Source organism: Zea mays, chromosome 3 (genome assembly GCF_902167145.1).
Source record: "Zea mays cultivar B73 chromosome 3, Zm-B73-REFERENCE-NAM-5.0, whole genome shotgun sequence".
Taxonomy (NCBI): Eukaryota; Viridiplantae; Streptophyta; class Magnoliopsida; order Poales; family Poaceae; genus Zea; species Zea mays.
Window position 1 is genome coordinate 207,836,623 of NC_050098.1, and position 5,701 is coordinate 207,842,323.

The window sequence follows — 5,701 nt, forward strand, 5'->3', positions numbered from 1 at the left end:
CTGAGGATTTCGATCTAGGCATTTTGGAGGCAGAAACAATAGGCCAAATACAAAATAGGATGTGAATTCAAATAACCTGTCCTTGTAAAGTTAAACTGTAAATAACCTGTCCTTGATGAAAATGTCTGTGAATTGTTGAACAATTGCAACTTGAACAGTTAAACTGTAAATATGAGACAATAAGATCAGCACCTTAACAGTATAATCACTGGAAGCTGTAATGACACTGCAAAAACGGAGGAAGGAAAAGTAAGCCTTTAATGCTTTTCGGGATTTAGGGTATACAACTGACTGGAACATGAATTCTGATACCTCTAAATTCAGTCATATTAATACAACGATATATTGTACATATTATTTTAGCATTTTAATAGACAATAGACTATATGTCATTTAGTCTTTTTAATGTTTTTGTTTGTATCTTTGCAATAATGCCATGATAGATCCTATAAGAACAATGGCATTAGGTAGACGTACTCAAAATAGGACGGTGGCAGGCCGGTCTCCCTTTCCTCCGTAAGTTTATATAAGTTTATTTACTTTTTACATCTATATGTATGAAGAACTTAAACTAAAGTTCGTGTTTTATGTAGTTTCGTGCTATTTGATGATATTCAAGATGTCAATAACTTACCACAAGTAAAAAGTGTCTTTGCGAGGGTAGTTGTTAAGTTCCCTAGGCGTCGTAATAGTCAACACTACATCCTACAGGACATCACTGTGAGTCACGTCAACATGCATTGCAATAGAGCCAATATATTCATGTTATTATAATTAAATTCTTTGACTCATACAACTTGTATTCCCAAATATCTAGGGATCCAAAATCGAAGCAATTTCTAACGGCAATAATGTCCAACGGTTCGATGCCTTACTCACACAAGGATGCACATATACATTGTATAGAGTGGCATTCTGTCTAAACCGGGAGGAACTTCAATTTCGCAATATTGGTCATGGGCTAGAGTTGGGATTGATAACACATACTATTGTGGATCCATTCACGAAGCCAATCCAATTTCCTCCATTTCCAAAGTATCTTATGCCATTTCATGAGGTTTACCAACAACCGCATAAGACATTCATAGGTAATAACCCTTCTTTCCATATAGTTTAACTAACGCTTGAAGTCTAACTGATTCAAATGTAACTAATGATATGTGAATTGTTCAGATGTTATTGGCATAGTTCTTCATTTGGAACCATTAAAGCATATCGGTGGAAGACCGTATAGAGAAGCTGTACTAATGGATTCTAGGTGGCACTAATTTTCATATATACATTCTTTTTTAAAAGCATTATGCATTTGTTAGGTCTTATTCAGACGATTAAGGTTTTTAATAGGTGGGATCTAATCATCGTGGGGGTATGGACTGACCTCTTGCAAAGAAATGCTCTACGATGGTCGTTAGCTAGAGTTGACAAGAACATAATTATTGGAACTTTGCTGCGTTGTAACCATAATCACAGTAATGTCTTCTGTGCCTAACATCTTTCAATATAATTTAATTCTTACTCATATTAATAATTATATACTATTATATAACAATAGGGTGCTTGGAAACCTCGGACCACAGCACTATTCATTTCAACCCGGATCATCACACTATATACCGCTTGAAGAGTGAGTGGTTCTTATAATATATTTATCGATTATAGATATAATATATACAATTCGAATGACAATAATTTCAAATAATCATGTTCTTACAAATCATGTTCTAAATTGCAGCAATTCGTCGTTCGTTGATTGACAATCCAAGGAGTCGTTTCATCGACAAATTTCTAGAGAACAGACGACAACATTTGGCGTCTGTAACATCGGATTGAGACATGTGTTCTAGCTTTTTATAGTAGAATACTTTGTTAGTCATGTATCAGATGAAACTTATTAATAATGATTTGTGTTCTGTTTTTATTGGTCGTGTGTTCGATCTCAATGTTAACCGCTTTGTATAGAACTATGTGACCTCTCTATTATCTAATAAATAAGTTCATCATCATTAGTTTGTTTGTCAGTGTTCTTATTAGTAACTACTTCCTTTACAAATTAAGATGGTTTTGGAAAGTAAGAACACACCTCTTCAAAAAAACATAGCGTGCATAGTCCACCGATAACAGAGAAGCTGTTACCCCTGAACCTGTTTTCTACCTGTAAATATCAAAAGTGACAGTGTTGATCATCTTACCAATGCAAACAACAAGTTTTCGTAAAAGCACAACATTTGAAATTTTTACAAACCTCAACAAAGCAGCGCCCAATAATAAGATCTGGTTTTCCTGTCAAGTCAAATGTCTCAACACCTGAATCATCATATATGGTACCTGGATATGCTGAGCACAGAACTTCTTTGGATATGTACTTCCCTATGCTTGTACAGTGGATCCTGCAATGTCCAAAGTTCAAAACTAATCATTAAGATGGTGAAATTATTGTCGTTCCAACAAGCGTTACGACTCAAAACTTACTGTGTGCCAGGAATAGATAGATTGTGGCCTTTAAGAATGAGGGAGGTCTTCTGCCCACCAACAACAGCAATTGGTGACACAAGGGTCAATTCAGGGGTATTCCATGTTCTCCACGATTTTGATAAACAGGTAATTCCTGAAATAAGATAGCAACCTTGACATCAACCAAAATGTATCAAATATGAAGCTCTGCAATGAGATGGGGCGCAAAACGTTTATATGGTGCGCAATTGACTAATTTGCACATACCTGCTTTATATGATACCAACTGGGAGTTGGTTCGAACTAAAAACCTTCCTTTTCTCCAGAAATCCAAATCAGAACTTTGAACTAATGAGTTTACTCTCTGGAGGAGATTTTCTTCAAGCTGCATTTACATCACAGAAATTTCAACCTTCGATATAGCAACTATAGTTGAATAATAATATCATAATCTCCGAGGTATTGTGCTAGGTTCCTTGCCAAACAGCTTGACAATAATCCTACCAGTCCGATCCTGTAAAATGGCAAATCAAGACAATACAGGTACATGATTGATATGGTAAGAGGTCTTGGAAAGGTTCTGCAAAATGGAATTGCAAGCTTCGCATAGACACTACCTGTCCATCTGAGTTTGAGGTTGAAGTTGAATGATCTGAACAAGATGTTGAGGCATAACAGGATTGGTAACCAGGATTTGGTGGCGATCCGTTCTTGATGGGACGCTCTGAATCCTTGAAGTGATCAAGTGGTGGTGCCAACCATGCCTGATTTGTGCTAACTTCACCCATCATAGCATCTTCCCCATAATCTGTAATATGAGGGTGCCGAACCTCTTCATCAACCGAGTGTATGGGGAAAAACTTGCGGGTTATAGGCAGAGATGAAGGAGATCTCTCATCCAGAGGATTGCTACTCTCATAAGATAAGTACTTATTCACTGAGTCCATCTTAGGTGGAAAATCCTCCTGCGTGCTGCCAAACAGCTGCAGTGACAAGTATGGTCCGGTTTCTTGTTCTGTCTGCTTGTATCTATGAGTATGGCCAGGAAAGTTTGGGAGGAAGGGGTAAACCTTGGAATTATCAAGGCATAGTACAACAAACTGTACATGCAAATGCACCATTCTCCTACTCTTTCTTTTTACTGCTCTGTTCAGAAGGTGAATCTCAGCCAGCATCTCCATAGTTTCCTTTGATAATTCCTCGCTGACCAAGCTTCTCTTGGCAAGAATATCCAAAAGTGTTTTAGTAAGAGAGCACCAGTCACGCTCGCTAGAGAACAGTAAACGATATTTGAACCGTGTGATTGAAAACTGAGTCAAATCCAAATCAGACACATCAGGTCTGGTGGACAATGTACAGGCAGAAGCCCTCTGAAAGAGCCAGCCGAGTTCATTAAGGAAGTGCAGAATTTGAATCCTCGTGTTCTGTCTGCTTGTATATATGAGGTCGGCTTTTTTGTGTGCTGTTGCTTCTCATGAAACCAGCAGCAGGAAAATCTTGGGTTCATATATCGTGTGAATTTACAGCAGTTGCTGGCTCCGTTGAATGGCTCTTGCCGTGGAGCTAGGAACTCCTCCGACCATTGCACCCGGTTGCATTGGAAGCATCGCCATGGTTTGGTTTACCACTCCTTGCGATGCTGAATAAGACATGCTGTTCTGAGAATCGCCTGCACATTGACAGGATATAGCCATCATCTTATTATTAAAACAGGCATGCGATTCTACTGGTATTTATCATTTGGAGAGAAAACAAACAGAGAAAGGTCCTCAGATACCCACCATCTTCCTTCCCATCATTGTCCTTCGAGTTTGAGTCCTGCAACAGAAAAAACAATGTTAAGGAGTCTGAAAGAAGTGGTGCGACACTAAATAGATTTGAGCACTGCAGATCAATCGCACGTTTTGAGAATTGTCGTCACTTCCTTCACTCTCACTGCAGGTAGAAAAGTACGAGGTGATTAGGTTGTGGATGAATTACAGAAAATCTGTAACTTGCACACCAAGAAATAAAAACCTGTGCGAGGTAATCCCGTTGGCGGATGGAGCAGACGTTCTGCCAGGCTCGCTTTTCCCTGAAATTGTTACCAGAAGTATAATTTAACTAGGTATATGCCCGTGCGTTGCTACGGAACCAATATAATAAAATACATTTATATGCAAAAGCACTAAAGACCTGCTTGGTTGGGTTTATTTTGATCCGTAACCGTTCCCACCACAACCCAACATTTTAGGTACCAGATTTAGAAAAAGGGTGTCCCGTTCCATGGAATTGTTCTCTTCAAAACCACGTTGCAAGAATTGAGTTTTTTCCATGTTCACTCCCATGGCAGCAAACACAATAGCAAAGTTATCATCTTCACCACCCTGCAGGTAATAAAATCAGAACTAATGATTAAGCCTTTTTTAGACATGTAAAGCATACATTAATACATAATCCTTCATATCAATGTTGACCTCACATGAAATACAAAATAAGTACATGTACATGTGTACCAAAAGAAACTGTAGCTTACTTGGTCACTGGCGATTGACAGAGCACATGTTAGCACAAATTTGAAGTGCCATGGCTGAGACATGAGACTTTGATCAGACAATAGGTTCAGTTCTTATAACTCACTTCTGCCAGCATGTAGGTCACATTTGTTAGGCATAAAACGTGCATACAGGTGGTGTAGAGGGGTGGGCATATACTGTTCCAGGTTGATACATCACATAAGGTCATCTCACTTCCTTGTCTGTATGTCAACTTCGGAGTAGTGGCCTTTGGGATGGACAACATGGATGATTGCATGACAAGGAAGTGAGATGACCTTGCCCTTGTTCACCATTGCCAACCTCGCCCTCACACTGTCGATCTAACCAACTGATCTGCTATCATGAAGACAATAGTTTGAAGATGGATTGAAAACTTGACTTTAATCTACATCGGCACCGGCCGAAACTGCAGTATGAATCCGTGCTACAGGAACATGTCTCTGGCCCAGCAAGCATACACTCCATACGAACCGATCAGATCACAAAACCAGACTCCTAGCACTGTATAGGCAGTAGCAAAGGTTTACTACTACACATTGTTCAAGGGTAGCAGGTGGGCTTGGGAGAGATGTAGTAGATGTGTTTCCTGTCCAGAATTGCAATTGCAATAATCTAAGTATGAATATGACTAATCTTTTTCTACACAGGTCTGTTGGTAGAATAAAAGACGTAGATGGATCCGTTCAACAATAACGATGTTCAACCTCCATTAA

The 5,701-nt window shown here is 39.0% G+C and overlaps 1 long non-coding RNA gene and 1 pseudogene across 1 annotated transcript; one reads left to right on the forward strand and one right to left on the reverse strand.

Moving 5' to 3' along the window:
* Window positions 1-1,171: 1,171 nt before the first annotated feature.
* LOC109945328 (uncharacterized) lies at window positions 1,172-1,825 on the forward strand. Its single transcript, XR_002268469.2, has 4 exons — window positions 1,172-1,258; window positions 1,345-1,469; window positions 1,553-1,624; window positions 1,733-1,825. It is a non-coding gene; the product is annotated as an uncharacterized lncRNA (long non-coding RNA).
* LOC103652505 (squamosa promoter-binding-like protein 15) lies at window positions 2,012-5,014 on the reverse strand (annotated as a pseudogene).